Source organism: Antechinus flavipes, chromosome 2 (genome assembly GCF_016432865.1).
Source record: "Antechinus flavipes isolate AdamAnt ecotype Samford, QLD, Australia chromosome 2, AdamAnt_v2, whole genome shotgun sequence".
NCBI lineage: Eukaryota > Metazoa > Chordata > Mammalia > Dasyuromorphia > Dasyuridae > Antechinus > Antechinus flavipes.
Genome location: NC_067399.1, coordinates 271,149,671 through 271,171,623, shown reverse-complemented (window position 1 = coordinate 271,171,623; position 21,953 = coordinate 271,149,671). Strand labels below are relative to the sequence as shown.

At 34.7% G+C, this 21,953-nt stretch overlaps 1 pseudogene; it reads right to left on the bottom strand.

Moving 5' to 3' along the window:
• Positions 1-4,436: 4,436 nt before the first annotated feature.
• LOC127546629 (junctional adhesion molecule A-like) lies at positions 4,437-5,144 on the bottom strand (annotated as a pseudogene).
• Between the last annotated feature and the right edge of the window lie 16,809 nt (positions 5,145-21,953).

The following is a 21,953-nucleotide window of genomic DNA, read 5'->3' as shown; positions in this document are numbered from 1 at the left end:
AAAATAGACCTCAAAGACAATTATTTTCATTTTAAAAATTTTGAAAACATTAAAATCTAATGTATTTGTGACTGTTAAATATAAAGCTATCATTAGATATAATGGGTGAGCTGCTAATGAAGAATTTGAGATCATTTATTGATGGAATCTATATGATATAGTCTTTTGCAGGCTTACTTTAGACTGAGAAAGAATTGAGTTCAAGTTGAGCTCTGTGACCATGGGCAAATTACTCAATTCCCCAGGGAATTCTCTTTGATTTGATGTTCCTCATACATGACATGAAATCTCAGCTTTAGTGGAATGGATTTCCATACACCAGGGGTTCCTTACCCTGATGGATTCATATCCCCTTTGATGTGTTTCTTCATGACTCCATTTAGGATTTTCTTGGCAAAAATGGTTTACCATTTCCTTCTCAAGCTCATTTTACAGATGAGGAAATTGAGGCAAACAGTTAACTGAGTTGCTCAGGATCATATAGCTAGTAAGTATCTAAGGCTAGATTTGAATTCAGGAAGATGTCTTCCTGATTCTAGGCCCTGCATTTGGTCTACTGTACCACCTAGCAGCATTCCCCCACTTAAAGGAAACGATTTATCACTGAGTCCATCATCAGAGAACAAGCTCTTGCTAAATTTTAAAAGGTTCACCTCTGAAAGGTTGGCCATAATTCTATTAGTTTAGTTTTGCTTTATTCTCTTGTTTTTTTAACCTTAGAAACTTAAACAGCAGCCAAAGCACAGACATATTTCAAAATTAATCCAAGTTGACATGCTCTCTTCTACCTTCTACTGTTGCAGTATTATAGGATCATGGTGGTTGGGACAACTTCTTTGAAAGAATTTCCCCCAAAGCCTTCTTTAACTACCTTTCCTCCCAATTATCATGAGCTAGGAGGGGGATCCCCAACATGAAGATCCCTCTTCCACTCTCTTTTCTTTCTGTGGTGATTATAGCCCTGAGGTAGGAGGTGTTGGGAACTGCTGCAATGAAAGATCCTATTGTATATACAGGATGCAAGTGAGGGCTCAATGTTGAGGTTTCTGTGGGGAAGAGAGAATGCTGAACATTGGCTGATGACATAGCAGGACACAGTGAAACTGTGTAGTTTCGGTCCCTCAACTGTGTATTTGGGAGGTGGGGAAGGTGTCTATTTGTTCAGGCCAAATGAATTGGCTGGAAGCTATGTAATGCATGCATTATATATCAGAAAGCTTCTGTGTATACAACTTTATTTAATCAGCGCTTTCTTTCAAGGAAACCATCCAAAACTATTTTAGTTATTCTTCAGGAAATGTCAGTTATAGGATTATTGGTGCTAGTTTTTTAAAAAAGAATTAACAAGGCCAACTTTGGGAATGAGGTTTGTGTAGGGGAGAATAATAGAACTTCTCTATAGTGTTGTTGTTGTTGTTGTTGTTGTTGTTTTTTTAAGCAAAACTAAAGGGACAGAAAACTAGGAGGCTGTTTTTTCCTCCTACATGTATGTGACATGTCACAATTTCTCCAGGCCTTCTCACCAGAGATGGGAATAGTACAGGGAAAAATGCATTGGCATTCTTGAATGAATGGAATTCCAAAAAGTAATTAAAATAAAATTGGAAAGGCTTTATTTTTCTTGGTTTAGGAAGATTGTGAAATACTTATGGTGTCACACTTATTATGTGGCAGACAAGTACTGTAACAATAAGTACTGGACTATCTCCTTAGTCTCCCTGATCTTTTAGTCATTATGCAGGTCTGAGAAAGTTAAAGAACCTGTTCGAGTTTAAATGACACTGTGTATTCAAAGCATCTTCTCTATTGTTTCTACCTTGACAAGGCTGGTCTCCCCATTATATATGTGTGTGGTGCTCTCTGCTGGCAATTCTTCCATACTTATTAACTTATAAAGACAGGGCCTTTGCAATCTTCTTGAAGTCTGCAACCCAGCCTCTTAATATGTCCTATCTTCTTCAGGCCAAGGATGGATGATTGGATTAAGAGTCAAAGATGGATTTTCTCTTTCCTAAACCCGTACATGACAGGAATCCAGAAATATCTGACCATATTACTTCTTTACTCAATCAATTCCAGTAGCTTTCAAATGCCTTTAGGCTAAAATATAAATTCCTCTATTTCGTTTTTAAAGCTTTATACCACATGACCCCAATTTAACCTGTCTTCTTTGAGATAGCTCACAACACTCTAGTTCTTTGCTGGAATTTGGCACTGTGGCCATTCCACATTTTCATAAAACACTCCTTCCTCACTTCTGCCTCATTGTGGATTTCCTTTTCTTTAAGATGAAGCCCAAATATCATCTTCATGAATTCTTTTATGATCTCTCCCAATTGTTAGGTCTATCCTTCTAAAATTGTCTTGTTTTTATTATTATTGTTATTATTATTACTGAGGCAATTGGGGTTAAGTGACTTGCCCAGAGTCACACAGCTAGGAAGTGTTAAGTGTTTCAAGCCAGATTTGAACTCAGGTCCCCCTGACTTCAGGACTGATTACTCTATCCACTGTACCACCTACCTGCCCCTTATTTTATTATTTTGCAAAAATGTATAAGCAAAGGAAAAAGAACCAAACCACAGACAGCTATTATGGAAATAGAGAAAACCAGGGTTTGTTTTTAGAGGAGGATACTGAAGCAAAAAACCCTTTCCTACCCCAAAGAGTAATATTAAATGGTCATCCTTCCTAAAAGAAATCTTGGGAAAACTTGAAAAAGAACATTAAAAATCAAGTAAGAGAGACAAAGGAAAAATTAGAAAAAAATAGTGATTCAAGAAAACAAAGAAAATTATGAAAAGAAAACCAATTATTTGGAAAAGGAGATTCAGAATCTTAAGGAAGAAAACAATGCCTGGAAAATTGGAATTGGGCAAGAGAAGTGAATGACATTATAACATATCAAAAGTTAAAAGAAGAATTTTAAAAGAGAAGAGAATATAAAACATTTCATAAGAAAAACAGTTGATATGGAGAATATATCAGGCAAAGAAAATTTAAGAATATTTTGACTATCTAGAAGCTATGATTTAAAAAATCTTGATGCAGTAACAAAAAACACAAAGAAAATTGCCCTGAAGTTTTAGAATAAGAAGGGAAAGTAGAAATAGAAAAAAAAATCACCAGTCACCACTTCAAAGAAATCCTAAGAGGAAAACCTATAGGAATATCATGGACAAATCCCAAAAAAATATGTGTTAAAGTAGAAGATATGAGCTACAAGCAAAACTAATTCAAATACCGTGGAGCCACAGTTAAAATTATACAACACTTAGCAGCTGCTATCCTAAAAGATCATGAGATTTGGAATACTGTATATTCAAGAGCAAAAAAAAAAATTAATAATGGATCATGGTCAAATATAATTTACTAAACAAAGTTAATTATGATCCCAAATTTTAAAAAAAGGCATTCCATGGATTGGCAGACTTTCTTTTTTAATTTAAAATGATATTTATACAACATGTACTATAGTCTGTAATTTAACAGGAAGCTGAAGCTTCCCAAGCACACACACCTTTATGAAAAGGCAAACCCATCTGTCTCAGTCAATTAAAGGCTAATAATGCTTTCAGCCTCCAGCCCCAGATCTGCTTTCTGTAGATCAGTGGATCTTAAATTGTGTCATCATGGTTTTTCCCTTGAGAGTTTTCATGGCCCTTGGCCCCCTACACACAAAAAAAGATCCCACTGGTTTTGAAGAAGTGTCCAAAGTGCCAAGTGTCCCCAAATCAGGAAGATGCTTAGAAGATTCTCTATAAGCATTTCTCATATCTCATTGAAATGAGGGTCCAGAAAACAAAAGAGATGCTTTACTCCCTGTCTATTGTTCATAGTCCACAGCTCCTATTTGAAAAACACTGTTCTGGCTTCAGGTTCCAACTTCTCTCTAGTCTTGAGGGAGTCCAAACTTTACAAGATCCTAAGAATTCAGAACAAATAAAGAAAGATATTCATTCTTGGGAGCTTGGCCATTTCTGGCAAGAAATAGTTGTTAGTGGTAGGGAACACGCATCATGCAACCTGTTTGATTCTAAAGAGATTGGGATTAGAATCTATAAATATAGTCCAAGCAAATGCATCAATGATGAGAGAATGAAAGGCAGGATAAGGTATCATTGCTCCACTTCATTCTTAAACACACCGAAATCTTGGCTCATTATTTTAAAAGTCATCATTTTAAAAAGTCCTAAGAGGAGATAAACTAAGAAAATAAGTAAGGTGTCCTGTGAAATTCATAAACATCAGAAGATCAGAGTCCAAAAAAATCCAAAAAGTATGAACTTAGAAGATAGGAAAGGAGATAAGTGGGGTCACACCAAAAAATAATGATGTCTGTCAGAATTCTCCCTCATTGCAGGTGGAGGGTGGGCTATAGATCATTTTTTTTTTTTTTTGCTGGTGCTCCCTTTACTTGTTCTGTTGAAATAGCCTCAAGAGCTGGCAAAACAGACACAAAAAATCATGAGCCCAAGGGGCTCAATGTCACAATAAACAGCTGCCATGACATCTCTTACATTCAGTTCTGCAGCTTCCAGATGAATAGTTTCTGAGCGCATGGCAGTCTCAACCCCATTGTGTACTTGGCAAGAGTACTCCCCTGTATTGAAAGCTGACAGAGGGTCAAAATACCAGTTCCCCTGTCTTAGAGTTTATGGTATAGGAAAAATTGGTGAAGACACTGTTCTTCTTGGAGTCTACAGGCATCAGAATCCCATCCTTGAACCACTGGTACTGAAGGGGTGGAAAACCAGTCTCCTCAGAGCAGGTTAGCACAACTCAATGTCAAATAGTGGCTGAAGATGGAATGTTGACCATGGGTTTGGACACTAACACAATGAGATGTGTGCTGGTCTCTCCTTATTGTTTCCACCATTCTCAGTGACCATACATGTATATATCACCATGTCCTTTCAAATCACAGAACAGAAAGAAATGCCAGTCTGGAAGACTACCCACCCTTGGTAGGAAGCAATAATCTTGTTGTCATAGCAAACCAGCTGCTTATACTTCCCTTAACAAACCTGCACTCCACTCGGGGTGAAGAGAAGCCCAAGTAGTAAGTAAAAGGACAGTGTGGCAGATTGATTCTCATCTACTTTAACTTCCTTTTCAGAAGTATAGACTGAGCCACTGTCCATTGCTGACAACATTGAGACACTACTGTGAAAAGAAGGAGAAGGTACCTCTACCCATCCACTTCATCATCCTGATCCTGATCCCAATCCCAGTTCTAATTCAGATCCAATCTCCCCATCGGCACCAGTGGTCAAACTACCCAGAATCTAAGGATAGTCTGCTCTCCATTGCTGCTCTCAGAGTGAACCACAGCCACCGGGTGAGATCCTGTTACTCACTTCTGACCATTTCTGATGAATTGCAGACTTTCAAGATTTTGTTGTAAAAAGATCAGAACTTAATAGAAATTTTGACATAAAAGATTCAAGGGAAATATAAGGCAAGCATCAGAGATTAATTACAAGGGACTCAATAAAGATAAACTGTTTACTTTTTATATATAGAAATGTAAACTATATGCTTAGGATTGTCACCAGTATTTGGTAGTTTGAAAGAAAGATTGATAAAGAGCTGAATATGATGTGGTCATTCTAAAAAGCAAATTTGTATAAGAAAAGGTGAAAAAGAATAATTATCTCATACAAATGAGGTGTGAGAGGAAGAACTGATATAGAAAAGTTAGGTTGGGGTGGAAGACTATTAGTACTAAAACCCTACTATAATCAGATCTGGGTTAAAGAAAGAATAACATATATGTGTGTATACATATAAATAAATATAGATGTTTATATGTATACACATACATATATACACATTATATATGTATTAGGGTATAAAGTCTAAATTCTTTTTTTTTTTTTTTTAATTTTTTATTTAATAATTACATTATATTGACACTCATTTCTGTTCCGATTTTTTTCCCCTCCCTCCCTCCACCCCCTCCCCTAGATGGCAAGCAGTCCTTTATATGTTGGATATGTTGCAGTATATCCTAGATACAATATATGTTTGCAGAACCGAACAGTTCTCTTGTTGCGTAGGGAGAATTGGATTCAGAAGGTATAAATAATCCGGGAAGAAAAACAAAAATGCAGATAGTTCACATTCGTTTCCCAGTGTTCTTTCTTTGGGTGTAGCTGCTTTTGTCCGTCATTTATCAATTGAAACTCAGGTCTCTTTGTCAAAGAAATCCACTTCCATCAAAATATGTCCTCATACAATATCGTTGTCGAAGTGTATAATGATCTCCTGGTTCTGCTCATTTCACTTAGCATCAGTTCATGAAGGTCTCTCCAAGCCTCTCTGTATTCATCCTGCTGGTCATTTCTTACAGAACAATAATATTCCATAACATTCATATACCACAATTTACCCAGCCATTCTCCAATTGATGGGCATCCATTCATTTTCCAGTTTCTAGCCACTACAAACAGGGCTGCTACAAACATTTTGGCACATACAGGTCCCTTTCCCTTCTTTAGTATTTCTTTGGGATATAAGCCCAATAGAAACACTGCTGGATCAAAGGATATGCACATTTTGATAATTTTTTGGGCATAATTCCAGATTGCTCTCCAGAATGGTTGGATTCGTTCACAACTCCACCAACAATGCATTAGTGTCCCAGTTTTCCCGCATCCCCTCCAACATTCATCATTATTTTTTCCTGTCATCTTAGCCAATCTGACAGGTGTGTAGTGGTATCTCAGAGTTGTCTTAATTTGCATTTCTCTGATCAATAATGATTTGGAACACTCTTTCATATGAGTGGTAATAGTTTCAATCTCATCCTCTGAAAATTGTCTGTTCATATCCTTTGACCATTTATCAATTGGAGAATGGCTTGATTTCTTATAAATTTGAGTCAGTTCTCTATATATTTTGGAAATGAGGCCTTTATCAGAACCTTTAACTGTGAAAATGTTTTCCCAGTTTGTTGCTTCCCTTCTAATCTTGTTTGCATTAGTTTTATTTGTACAAAGGCTTTTTAATTTGATGTAATCGAAATTTTCTATTCTGTGATCAGTAATGGTCTCTAGTTCATCTTTGGTCACAAATTTCTTTCTCCTCCACAAGTCTGAGAGATAAACTATTCTATGTTCCTCTAATTTATTTATAGTCTCGTTCTTTATGCCTAGGTCATAGACCCATTTTGATCTTATCTTGGTATATGGTGTTAAGTGTGGGTCCATGCCTAATTTCTGCCATACTAATTTCCAATTATCCCAGCAGTTTTTATCAAATATTGAATTCTTTTCCCAGAAGTTAGGGGCTTTGGGTTTGTCAAACACTAGATTGCTATAATTGACTATTCTGTCTTGTGAGCCTAGCCTTTTCCACTGATCCACTAATCTATTTCTTAGCCAATACCAAATGGTTTTGGTGACTGCTGCTTTATAATATAATTTTAGATCAGGTACAGCTAGGCCACCTTCATTTGATTTTTTTTTCATTAGTTCCCTTGAGATTCTCGACTTTTTATTGTTCCATATGAATTTTGTTGTTATTTTTTCTAGATCAATAAAATATTTTCTTGGAAGTCTGATTGGTATAGCACTAAATAAATAGATTAGTTTAGGGAGTATTGTCATCTTTATTATGTTCGCTCGGCCAATCCAAGAGCACTTAATATTTTTCCAATTATTTAAGTCTGACTTTATTTGTGTGGAGACTTTTTTATAATTTTGCTCATATAATTCCTGACTTTCCTTTGGTAGATAGATTCCCAAATATTTTATGGTATCAACAGTTATTCTGAATGGAATTTCTCTTTGTATCTCTTGCTGTTGGGTTTTGTTGGTGATGTATAAAAATGCTGAGGATTTATGGGGATTTATTTTGTAGCCAGCTACTTTGCTAAAATTATGAATTATTTCCAATAGCTTTTTGGTAGAATCTCTGGGGTTCTCTAAGTATACCATCATATCATCTGCAAAGAGTGATAGTTTGGTTTCCTCATTGCCTACTCTAATTCCTTTTATATCTTTCTCGACTCTTATTGCCGAGGCTAGTGTTTCTAATACGATATTAAATAATAATGGTGATAGTGGGCAACCTTGCTTCACTCCAGATCTTACTGGGAAAGGTTCCAGTTTTTCCCCATTGCATATGATGCTTACTGATGGTTTTAAATATATGCTCCTGACTATTTTAAGGAAAAGTCCATTTATTCCTATGCTCTCAAGTGTTTTTATTAGGAATGGATGTTGGATTTTATCAAATGCTTTTTCTGCATCTATTGAGATGATCATGTGGTTTTTGTTTGTTTGGTTATTGATATAGTCAATTATGCTAATAGTTTTCCTAATATTGAACCAGCCCTGCATTCCTGGTATAAATCCTACTTGGTCATAGTGTATTATCCTGGGATGATTTTCTGTAATCTTTTTGCTAATATTTTATTTAAGATTTTAGCATCAATATTCATTAGGGAGATTGGTCTATAATTTTCTTTCTCTGTTTTCAGCCTACCTGGTTTAGGTATCAGTACCATGTCTGTGTCATAAAAGGAGTTTGGTAGGACTCCTTCAATCCCTATTTTTTCAAATAGTTTATTTAGCATTGGAGTTAATTGTTCTTTAAATGTTTGGTAGAATTCACATGTAAATCCATCTGGTCCTGGGGATTTTTTCTTAGGGAGTTGATTGATAGTTTGTTCTATTTCTTTTTCTGAGATGGGACTGTTTAGGATATTTACTTCTTCCTCTGTTAGTTTGGGCAAGCTGTATTTTTGGAGGTATTTTTCTATTTCATTTAAGTTGTCGAATTTATTGGCATAAAGTTGGGCAAAGTAACTCCTAATTATTGCTCTAATTTCCTCTTCGTTAGTGGTGAGTTCTCCCTTTTCATTTTTAAGACTAACAATTTGATTTTCCTCTTCCCTTTTTTTAATCAGATTTACTAAGGGTTTGTCTATTTTGTTGGTTTTTTCATAGAACCAACTCTTAGTTTTATTAATCAATTCAATAGTTTTTTTACTTTCAATTTTATTGATCTCACCTTTTACTTTTAGAATTTCAAGTTTAGTGTTTGACTGGGGGTTTTTAATTTGTTCCTTTTCTAGCATTTTTAATTGCAAACCCAATTCATTGACCTTCTCTTTCTCTATTTTATACAAATAGGCCTCTAGAGATATGAAATTTCCCCTTATTACCGCTTTGGCTGCATCCCATACATTTTGGTATGATGTCTCATTATTATCGTTTTCTTGGGTGAAGTTATTAATTATGTCTATGATTTGCTGTTTCACCCAATCATTCTTTAGTATGAGATTATTTAGTTTCCAATTATTTTTTGGTCTACTTCCCCCTGCTTTTTTGTTGAATGTAATTTTCATTGCATCGTGGTCTGAAAAGGATGCATTTACTATTTCTGCCTTACTACATTTGAGTTTGAGGTTTTTATGTCCTAATATATGGTCAATTTTTGTATAGGTTCCATGAACTGCTGAAAAGAAAGTGTATTCCTTTCTGTCTCCATTACATTTTCTCCAGAGATCTATCATATCTAGCTTTTCTAGTATTCTGTTTACCTCTTTGACTTCTTTCTTATTTATTTTCTGGTTTGATTTATCTAATTCTGAGAGTGCAAGGTTAAGATCTCCCGCTATTATAGTTTTACTGTCTATTTCTTCTTGCAGCTCTCTTAGTTTCTCTTTTAAGAATTTAGATGCTACCCCACTTGGTGCATATATGTTTAATATAGATAGTGCTTCATTATCCATGCTACCCTTTAGCAAGATATAGTGTCCTTCCTTATCTCTTTTAATTAGGTCAATTTTTGCTTTAGCTTGATCTGAGATCAGGATGGCTACCCCTGCTTTTTTGACTTCACCTGAAGCATAGTAGATTTTGCTCCAACCTTTTACCTTTAACCTGCATGTATCTCCCCGCTTCAGGTGTGTTTCCTGTAAACAACATATTGTAGGATTCTGGCTTTTAATCCATTCTGCTAACCGCTTCCTCTTTATGGGGGAGTTTACCCCGTTCACATTTATGGTTAGAATGACCAATTCTGTATTACTTGCCATCTTGTTAACCCGGTTTATGCTTTCCTCCCTTCTTTCCCCTTTCCCCCCTTCCAAGTATTAAGCTTGTGAGCACCCCTTGTTTCTCACAGCCCTCCCTTTTTAGTGTCCCTCCCCCCGCCTTAGAGTTCCTCCCCCTATCTTACCCCTTTCCCTCCCAGTATTCCCTTCCGCTTAGCTTATTCCTTCCCTTTCCACTTTTCCCTTCTCACTTTTCAATGAGATGGGAGAAGTTTCACCATAGATTGAATATGTCTTAAGATTTTTCACTTAAAGCCAATTCTGAAGGCAGTAAGATACCCACTATATTCATCCCCCTCCATTCTTTCTCTCAGATATAATAGGTTTCCTATGCCTCTTCATGAGATGTACTACCCCCACTTTACCCTTTTTCTGGTACAATGTCCTTTCCACATCAATTTCTAGAACAAGGTATACATGTATTCTTTATGCATCTATATAGTCAAAATATAGTTCCCAAGATTAATCTTTACCTTTTTAGATTTCTCTTGAGTTCTATATTTGTAGATCAAACTTTTTGTTAAGTTCTGGTTTTTTCATCAGAAATAGATGAAATTCGCTTACTTCGTTGAATGTCCATCTTCTTCCCTGGAAAAAGATGCTCATTCTCGCTGGGTAAGTTATTTTTGGTTGCATACCAAGTTCCTTAGCCTTTCGGAATATCATATTCCAGGCCCTTCGATCTTTTAATGTGGATGCTGCCAGATCCTGGGTGATCCTTATTGTGGCTCCTTGATACTTGAATTGGGTTTTTCTAGCCGCTTGCAATATTTTTTCTTTCATCTGAGGGTTCTGGCATTTGGCCACTATATTCCTTGGTGTTTTGATTTTAGGATCCCTTTCAGTGGGTGATCGATGAATCCTTTCAATGTTTATTTTTTCCTCTGTTCCTATGACTTCTGGGCAGTTCTCTTTGATAATTTCCTGGAAGACAGTGTCCAGGCTCTTTTTTTCATCATGTTTTTCTGGGAGTCCAATGATTCTCAGATTGTCTCTCCTGGATCTGTTTTCCAGGTCTGTTGTCTTCCCCAGAAGGTATTTCACATTTTTCTCCATTGTTTGATTTTTTTGGATTTGCTTGACTGATTCTTCTTGTCTCCTCGAGTCATTCAATTCCACTTGTTCAATTCTGATTTTCAGTGAAGTATTCTCTTCACTCACTTTTTTAAAATCTTTCTCTAATTGTCCAATTGAGTTCTTTTGTTCTGTGGAATTTTTTTCCATTTCGCCAATTTTGTTTTCCAGTTCACTAATCCTATTTTTCAAGGATTTTACTTCTTTATCCACTCTCTCTTTAACTGACTTCTCCAGGCTCTTTTGCCAAGCCTCCCTCTCCTTTTCCCAAGCTTCCTTCTCCTTTTGCCAAGCCTCACTCTGCTTTCCCCATTTTTCTTCTAGCTCCCTTGTGAGAGCCTTTTTAATCACTTCTATGAGGTTCATCTGTGCTGAGGAACAGACGATCTCCTCCTTTGGGGAATCACCTGGGGACTGCCTGTTTTTAGTCTCCTCAGGATTTAGAGTCTGCTCTCTATCTGTATAGAAGCTGTCAAGGGTTAAAGTCCTCTTCAGCTTCTTGCTCATTCTGTCTATTAATCAGAGACAAACTACCAAAGAAAAACAGAAAAAACTGGAGTCTTTCTTTGGGGGGGGCTGGGTGTGTTATCGAGCTTCCTCTACAGTCTGCAGGTGGCAGCAGTGAGGCACTAGCAGGACTGTGCTGCGCCTGCGCTCTGAGATCCCAAAGCGTGCTGAGTCACTGAGGGGGGGGAAGGGGGGGGCGGCCAGGTCCTGAGAGACTCCAGCTGTTTGCGGTTGTGTTCTTCAGCCCCGGTGTTTTTAGCTTCTCTGCTGGGCTGTTGACTTGCTGCAGGTTCCAAACCTGTAGCGAAGCTCTCCCCGCAGAGACAGCTGCGATCACTCCCCACCCCCTCTCCAGTCTGCTCCCGTGCTCTCACTGCCGCTGCCCTCAGCCTGCGCCCGATCTAAAACCGCCCCAGCCCTCCAGTAAAGACAGACCTTTCTTGGCGGATCTCAAGGATGGCTTCTCTTGGTAACTATTTGTGGGTTTTTTTCAGTCAAGCATTGATTCAGAGGCTTGTAATGAAGTGGATAGTGAGAGAAAGCGCGGAGCTTATGCAACTGTGAGCCTCCTCTCCGCCATCTTAACCGGAAGTCAAAGTCTAAATTCTTAAAGAAATAAGAGGGTGAGGAGGGTGAAGGAACAGGAGAAAGAGCAAAGTATTGAAGGGTACATAAAGATTTACAAGAGTGGAGGAAGAAGAAAAAGGAGGAATCCTTAAAGGAGTGGATAGAACAAGGAAAAGGAAGGTAAGGGGAGAAAATAAGGAAGCAATTCTTTAAAAGGGTGTGGAATAGAAAAATCATGATTAGAAGCAATTAAAATATAGAAGGAATAAGGTAAAAAGAGAGACTGGGAAGGATAATAGTGAGGAAAAATAGGATGAAGGGAAATACAAATATCAATTATAACTTTGAATATGAATGGGATGAATTCATCCATAAAACAGAAATGGATAGCAGAATACATTAAAAATTCATAATCTGGCAATATGCTGCTTACAAGCATACAAAGAATTACAAGAAATATATTTAAAATCAAGAGGTTTCACAGAGTTAAAATAAAAGGCTGGAGTAGAATGTACTATTCTTCAGCCAATGGGGAAAAACAATTAAGGCTAGCAATCATGATATCAGAAAAAGTTAAAACTAAAATAAATTTAATTAAAGGAGATAAATAGGGAAACTATACTATAATTAAAAGGTACCATAGAAAACGAAGCAATATCAATACTAAACATAGGTGGCAAGTACTATAGCATCTAAATTTTTAAAAAGAAAGTTAAATGAATTACAGATAGAAATAGAAAGTAGTACCACAATAAAGGGGATTTTAATTATTCCTTCCCAGAACTAGACAAATTTGACAAAAATATTAGAAAAAAATTAAGAAAGTGAACACTATTTTGAATAAGCAATGTGTGTGTGTGTGTGTGTGTGTGTACACATATACCTTTAAAAAAACTGACCATATTATTAGGACACTAAATTTTTATGGCTAAAAGCAGTAGAGCAGAAATATTAAATCCTTCCTTTACAAACCACATTGTAATAAAAATATATTTAATAAGGGGCTATGGAAACAGAAAACTAATTGGAGACTCAACAGCCTAATCTTAAAGAATGTCTGAATTAAAGAACAAAAATGGAAATAAGTAATCTCATAAGAGAAAATGACAATAATAAAACAACATATCAAAATTTATAGGATATAGCAAAAGCAGTAATCAGAGGGAATTTATATCTCTAAGTACTTATATCAATAAAAAAGAAAGAACAGACAATAGAAATAGGTATGTAATTTTTAAATAAGCCTAGAAAAAGACAAGATTAAAAATATTTAATTAAATACTAACCTAAAAATGCTAAGAGTTAAAGGTGAAATTAATAAAATTGAGCTTAAGAAAATTTAATTGTAAATTGATCAAAATTGATTGAAAATTAATAAGTAAAACTAGTGATTGGTATTTTAAAATAGACAAAATATTGGTTAATAAGATATTAAAAAAGAGGGAAGAAAACCAAATTACTAATATCAAAAATGAAAAAGGTGAAATCAAAGCAATTACAAGGAGTTATTTTACCCAATTATATGCCAATAAATTTAATGAGTTAAGTAAAATGGAAGAATATTTACAAAAATGCAACCTGTCCAAAATATTAGATTAGCAGGAAAGGGAATAAAATATCTAAATAGACCATTTTTAGAAAAATGAAATTGCCATTAATGAGTTGTGTAAGAGAAAAGCACTGGAACCAGATGGATTTACAAATGAATTGTACCAAACATTAAAAAACCAACTAATTCCAATCTTAAATAAATTATTTGGAGTAATAGGCAAAAAGGGGTTCTATCAAATTCCTTTTATGAAACAAATATGATACTGATACCTAAACCAGGAAAAGGAAATTATAAACCAGTTTCATTAATGAATATGAATGCAAAAATCTTAAATAAAATACTAGCTAAAAGTTTATAACAATATATATTACAAAGATTATACATTATGACCAAGTGAGATTTATACAGCAATACAGGGATTGTTTAACATAAGAAAAACTATTAACATAATTAATTATTCAGTAATAAACAAAAATCATATGATAATATCAATAGATGCAGAAAAAACATTTGATAAAGTACAACACTATTAAAAACATTTGAAGCATAAGCATAAATGGACTTTTCCTTAAATTGATAAGAAGCATTCACCTAAAATCATTATCTGTAATGGAGAGAAGCTAAAATTAGGTATCAATCAGGTAAATTAGAAAAAAGATAAATTTAGGAATGAAGTAAAGATATCCATCGTCAGCAATATTATTCAATATTGTATTGGAAATCCTAGCAGTAGCAATAAAAGAAGAAGCAGAAATAGAAGGAATCAGAATAAAGAATGAAGTAATAACATTAAATCTTTTTTTTTTTCAGATAACATAATGGTTTACTTGGAAAACCCTAAAAATTCCACTAAAAAAGTTCATTGAAATCATCTATATATTCAATGCCATCCCAATTAAATTACTAAAAATTATTTTATAGAGCTAGAAAAAATGATAACAAAATCTATTTGGAATAACTAAAGGACAAGACTAGAAAAGGAACTAATTGGGAGAAAATGTAAAGAAGGAAGGTTTAACAGTACCAGATTTTACACTATATTATAAGGCAGTAATTATTAAAATTATATGTTACTAACTAAGAAACAGAAAGGTAGATCAGTGGTACAGTGTAGACATACATTCTGTAGTACCAAAAGGAATATAGTTACCTACTGTTTGATATATGCAAAAACTTAAGTTTTTGGTGAATGATGTATGATATTAGTCTATTCAATTTCTACCAGATGGTTTTCTTGGTTTCCCAATAATTTTAAAAACTAAATAATGAATTATTATTTCAAAATTGAAATGTAAGTTTCTTGTGAATAGGTATTGTTTCACTCTTTATACTTTGTATTGATTCTGCCAGTGCTTAGAATCATACCTGATATATGGCCATACAGTGGTCATTTAATAAATATTTGTTGATTGATTAATGATTAATTTTTGCAAGGACTTTTTAATGATAAAACAAGAATCTTAACTCCTCTGTGTTTTCAGTTCTCTATAGTATTGTTTGATTCCCTGATTAATAGTTTTAGAATATCCTTAACTAGACTGAGGTGACCAAGGATGCTAAAATTTGGATGATATGATCACAACTTTGATATAAACAAACAGCATTTAGTGAGCAAGAATAATTTAATAGGATTCTGCCTGGTGGGTATTTCATCTGGTGTTATAAGCCCAGATGAATTCTTCCTTGCTCTGACCTTATCCTGTTTTCTCTCCAAGATAATTTCCTGAAGTTGCATTATGATTTTCTGGTTTTAATCTGCAAGACAGACTGTATTAAAAGGCAGTAGAAAAGACCTTGGTTTGGGAAAGGATTATCCCCATCCAGCCTTACATATTGTTTCTCCTCCCTTCCATCTCCAGGATGCCCTAAATCTTGAGAATGTATCATAGTACAGTACTTATCTTCTGTGTAAAAATCAGAACTTGGTCTGCAAAGAACTGAAGAGGAGAAAGTGAGTACTGTGGAAAGAATACTTGAATCAGAAGATCTGGAATCAAATTCTACTTCTGATATCATGTGTGTGATTTTGGTTAAGTAATTTAATCTCTCAGGATCTTGGTTTCTTCATTTGTAAAGTAAGGGTTTAGGAGAGATGGCTTTTAAAGTCCTTTCTAGTTCTAAAGAGCCATGATTTTCAGATGTAGCAGAAGTTGAGACAAAGATATGAATGGAGACTCTGTCATCCCCATTTTGCATTTTGCAAGTTGCAAATCTGATTTTCTCTTCCTTTGTCTTGTCCTTGAGTATTCGGTGTAAAATGTGTGTATATTGAGAGGAGAAGAATCCTGTGGACTACTGTAGAGAACAAAGAATATTGGATGCCTTGTCCGTTTTCTCTTTTCTTCATTAAGATAATTCTGGACTAAAAAGAGCAGTTTATGTTGATGATGTGGAGTATAAAGGAAAAGGTGGAAAGATGAGGATCTTGGGGAGAGAAAAGAATTTTTCTTTCTTCTATTCCTGAAAAAGGTAATTTTGGTTCAAAGAAAAACATGAACTTAACAGCTTAGTGTATTGTATTTATATTTCACATATTTTGTCTATATTTTTCTCCAAATAAAAGTTTCTTGAGGACAGAGCTTATTTGGTTGTTTTTTCTTTACATGTACAGTGACTAATTTCATGGCTAGGATGTAGTATTTATTATACTTGTTGATTGACTTTACAACTGAACCTCTATTGTGATCTTGAAATAATCATTGATCTCTGGAATTCGTGTTTTAAAAACAAATGTAAAAAAATTGTTTTAAATGTAACTGGGAAAATATTATATAAATAAAATTTAAAACAACCAATCAACAACAACAACAAAAGAAATAATCACTGATCATTTGTGCTTTTGTTTAAGAATGATGTAATAAGATCTGGGCTAAACTAGTCCCAAGCTATATTATGAGGATTCCCTGGCAAATCTCTGAAATGAGCAGAGAGAAGATGAAATATTTAACAAAGACATGGTGACCTAAAAAACAAATAAAGAAAACCAGCAAATCTTTCTGTGTTTTGCTGTTTAATTATCTTCAGTATTCGAAGACCCCTTGAAGTCAGAGGTTTCAAAAGCTTTATCAATGTGAGAGCTACTAAAATTCTGGACCTTCCTCATCTGTTATGTTATTCTGAGCTTTCTATATTATATTGCTTTGTGAATTCTAGGTCTGATTCAATACTGCTTCATGATTTCTCTCCCTCTGGGATTCTCCCTGAAATGAGATGTCTGGCTCATATGTTCTGTCCTAGAAATGTCCACAAAGTGGTTTCCCCAGATAGATAAAGCAGGATTTCAGAAATAAAAGCACTATGCCAAAATTATGGGGATTTTTGAGGCCATTGCCTTTTTGTGGAACATGACCAACAGGACATTCTCACTGGCAAGGAGCCTTGACTCTGTCAACCTTTAAACTCCTTTTGGCCTCAACTCCTATCAAACAGCAGTGACTTGCAATGGCCAGCTGTGTTAATCAGAACAGAATCCCATGATGTTAAGTAAAAGAACAGAGTGTCAACTTATAAGAGGCGAAAAGAGGGAATATGCCCTTATGGGACAATACCAAGTCTGGGAAGCAGAAATGTCGAGCTTCATTACTGACTCAGGTTCTGTGCAACTGGCAAATAAGACTTCACTAATCTATAGATATGTGCATCTGATAACCATCCATTTATAGGTAAAATGATGATGAGCCTTATTTTGGGGACTTGTTTGGTTGGAAGACCAGGCATCTGCAAAAGTATGATTTTGTTGATTGGATTTTGAGAGCACCTAGTAAAGAAAATCCCTCTATTAATGTAGACTAGCATCTTTCTAATCACCTTAGCCAATTGGGGGTACTGAAAAGTTGAAGGACTTACCCAAAATCATTTATACATGCTTTAACCTATTTAACATGTATTGTTCTACCTGCCATCTGGGGGAGAGAGGGAGAGGAAGGAGGGGAAAAGTTGAAACAGAAGGTTTTGCAAGGATCAGTGCTGAAAAATTACCCATGCATATATCTTGTAAATAAAAAAAGTATAACAAAAAATTTTTAAAAATCATATATACAGTATATTTCAGAAGTGGCACTTGAACTCAAATCTTCCTGATGTGAGGATACTACCAACTTAAATGAGAAATTAGAAAAGTATGTGACATTCTAACTAGTCTTTAATGAACATTTTTCTCTTTTCAAAAATATTCAATACAGGGAGAGGAAAGACAGAATGTTAATCAATTATTTCAATCAGTTATTGAGAGTCAATATCTTTTGAAAATGAACAATGAATTCATGTCTTTTAAAGTCTGATGTCCAAGGTCATTTGCTCCAAGAATGTAAGTTGATTTACAGACTAACTGTGCTTGCTGACAACTGCTTTGTCTAGAAAGACAAAAGAAGCCCTGTTTTCTTGGTTCAAAATATTGCATCAGTGAAAAGGAAAAAAAATCCATTTCTTTGACAATTCCCCTGTGCTTTCTGCTCTATTGATAGCATGATTAATTTTCTACAGAAATAGCAGAGCATCACCAATATTTTAAAAAATATTTTCCATATGTTTGGTTTTGTCCAAAAAAGTTTATATATGAGGTCTTTTCAAAAATAATAATTTTTAGTTATATCTTTTTCCCCTTAAATCATCATTGCTATCCTGAGTATCCTTTACCTCACCCCTTCTAGAAAACCATTACATACAGCAAATAGTATATTTGGAAAGAAAAAAAGACCACAACTCAGTAATATGTAGAAAAAGTCTGAAAATAAGTAAAATTCATAACACCTGTGGATCTCACACCTCCATAAAGGGATGGGTTGGATATTCTCTTGAATCCCTTCATCTGATATTGGTTTGATTTTTATAATTTTTGCTGTATTTACTTTTGATTTTTTGTCCCATTCTTTCCATTTCCATTGCTGTAGTTATTTTATATATTGTTTTCTTGGTTCTGCTTACTTCATTCTTCATCAGTTCATATAGATCTTTCTGTGCTTGTCTATATTCATCACACATATTATTTCTTAAAGCACAATAAAACTCTAGTACATCCATATACCACAATTTGCTTAGACATTCCCCAGTAGATAAGCATCTACTTTGTTTCCAATTCTTAGCTATCACAAAAAGTGTTGCTAACAAATATTTTGGAGTATGTTAGGAATTTTTTTCCTCTCAATGACTTCTCTGGCAAACAAGTCTCGTAAAGAGGACAAGTCTTCCTAAAGTATGCAGATTGAAGTGTACGATTTTCATCATTTTTGTTTGCTTTTTCTTTCTCATGTTTTTTCCCCTTTTTTGTTATGATTTTTCTTTCACAACATGACATATTGAAATGGTTTAAAATGATTGTACATATATAAGCTGTATTGAATTGCTTGGAGGGAGGGGAAGGAGGCTTAATAGCTTCCTTGGTATATAAATCTAGCAAAGGTGTTTCTGGTTCAAAGTGTGTGGGCAATTTCTTGTTTCTCTAGATATTTGTTCAGTTCTATATTTTCCATTTTGTTTGTGTTTTTATTAGACTTATTCAAAGATAAGAAAGGAATATTGAAGACTCCTGTCACTATTATGTTGCCATCAATGTTTTCTTATAGCTCAGATAATTACATGTTGTCATTTGGAATATATACATTTATTGGTTGTATATGAGTCCTTTCTGCAAAATTTAAAGTTATGAGAATTAGTTATTGGTTTGACTCATGAGCAATGAATATTTCTCTAATTTTTTAGATAAACCATTTTTATGTGAAAAAAGATTTCGTAATTGTGTTCATATGATCCTTGGATTTGCCTTGGTGGATAGACTCCTAAATATTTTATAACATCTGGAGTTATTTTAAATGGAATTTGTCTTTCTATTTCCTCTTAGTGAGTTTTGTTGGTATTTTATAGGACTTTGTATAAATTTATGTGGGTCCATTTTACATACTATAACGTCTGTGGTACCAGAGTAGGAGTCCATTATGCAGTTTCTGTACAGGCCATCATAGTGAATCCCTCGCCTGATTACAGCCTGAGAACCAGTGAAGCAGGGACAGACCTTGGGGCCTCTGAATCAGTGGCAGTACTGAAAGTTTCCAGTCCTCTCAGCCTAGAGACACCAAAGATGACTTGGAGAGTCAGCAGGAAAGATATGTCTCAATTAGAATGAGAAAGCTTTGGGAAATCAAAAAATTATGAGCAGGCAGTGACAGAAGAAGCTTCTGGAGACTTCCATAGGAGTTGTAATATTCTCTGTTGAGGTTTTCTTGGGTTCTCTGGTGGCAGCCTTCATTTCAGTTCAGTAATTACCACATGAGTAGCCAAGTGTTCAAATCCAAATCCTTTATTATCTCTTTCAAAGTCTTGTTTCTTTTCCTGGAGTTTGGGCTAATTTTCTTAGAGGCCTTTCTTTCTCCTTGGTTCCGAGAGCTTGAGGTCCTTTCTGCCTTCTCTGGCTTCTGAATCTCCCTGAATTTAAAGGTTTGTGCTTCAGCCTCCAGCCACTACAACGATGAAATGAATCTGTCTCGGCATCCAAGAGCTTCTAATGTGCTTGTCCTTTCTTGCCCTGAGAGCTTCTTGCTTATATGCTGTACATTGAGTACAAACCAATCATTATATAACTAGGAAACCATTATTTGTTTTAGGATTAAATCAATGCTAAACTAGATTTAGCCATTGTCTCCTCAATTCCACTTAGTATCTTGTTTCAAGTTCTGGCCCATAACATCTCCTTGTAGGATTAAATCAATCATACTGAACCATGCTAAATTAGATAACTATTGTCTCTATCAATTCCACTGACTTAGTAACTTGTAAGAATCCTTTGTTTCAAGTTCAGATTTCTGATTCATAACAGGAGATCTCTTTACTTACTGAGGAAGGTTTTGTTGCTTTAGCACAAAAGAATTTACAGCCATAGTGGTAATAAAAGAACCCTCCTCAAAGTTCTAAGGCAGGAAAAATTGTTTGTGGATTACATTCCTGGAATGATCTCTGAAAACATATGCAAAAATCCCCTGAAGCTTAAGAAACTATACCCTCCACCCTGGAAACAGAGTGTTACTTTAATAGTTAACAATTAAATAATAATCTGGGGAAATGAACAAAGAACAGAAAAAGATTCTGATCATAGAAAGCTACTATCATGACAAAAAGATCAAAATACATACTCAGCAGATGATAACAAAGTAAAAGCTCCTACTCTTAAAGCTTTCAAGAAAATTAAGATTTGTTCTCAGATCATGGAAGAACTCAATAGGGATTTTGAAAATCAAGTAAGAGAGATAGAAGGAAAATTGGGAAGAGAAATGAAAGTAATGCAAAAAGAAATACAAAAGGCTAATGAGGAGAAGTATGCTTTAAAAAACAAAGTTGTAGAAATGGGAAAAGAAGTATAATAGCTCATGGATGAAAATAATTCCATAAAAATTTGAATTGATCAAATAGAAGCTAATGAATTATGAAAAATCAAGGAACAAAAAAAAAAAAACAAAATCAAAAGAATGAAAATATAGAAAATGATGTGAAATATTGCACTGGAAAAATAACTGACCTGAAAAATGGATCCAGAAAAGATAATTTAAAAATTATTGGTCTACTTGAAATCCAAGATAAAAAAGAACCTAGACATCATTTTTCAGGAAATTACCAAGGAAAGCTGTTCTGATATTCCAGAACCAGAGAGTAAAATGGAAATTGAAAGAATCCACTGATCACCTACTAAAAGTTATCTTAAGATTAAAACTCCCAGGAATATTATAGTCAAATTCAAGAACTCCCGGATCAAGGAGAAAATATTGCAAGCATCCAGAAACAATTCAAGTATAATGAAACCCCAATCAGGATAACACAAGATTTAGCAACTTCTAAATTAAAGTATCAAAGAACTTGAAATACGATATTCTGAAGAGCAACGGAGCTAGAATTACAACCAATAATTACCTACCTACCAAAACTGAGTATAATCCTTCAGGAGAAAAGATGGATATTCAATGAAATAAGGTATTTTCAAGCATTCGTGATGAAAAATCCAGAGCTGAATGGAAATTTTAATTTTCAAATAAAGAACTCAGGAGAAGCATAAGGTGGTAATCAGGAAAATTATATCATAAGTGACTTAATAATGCTTATCTGTTTACAAGGGAGAATGTACTCCCATTCTACATGGGAATATAATAGTTGTAACTCAGAACTTTTGCATTATTATGGCAATTAGAAAGAATATATATATAT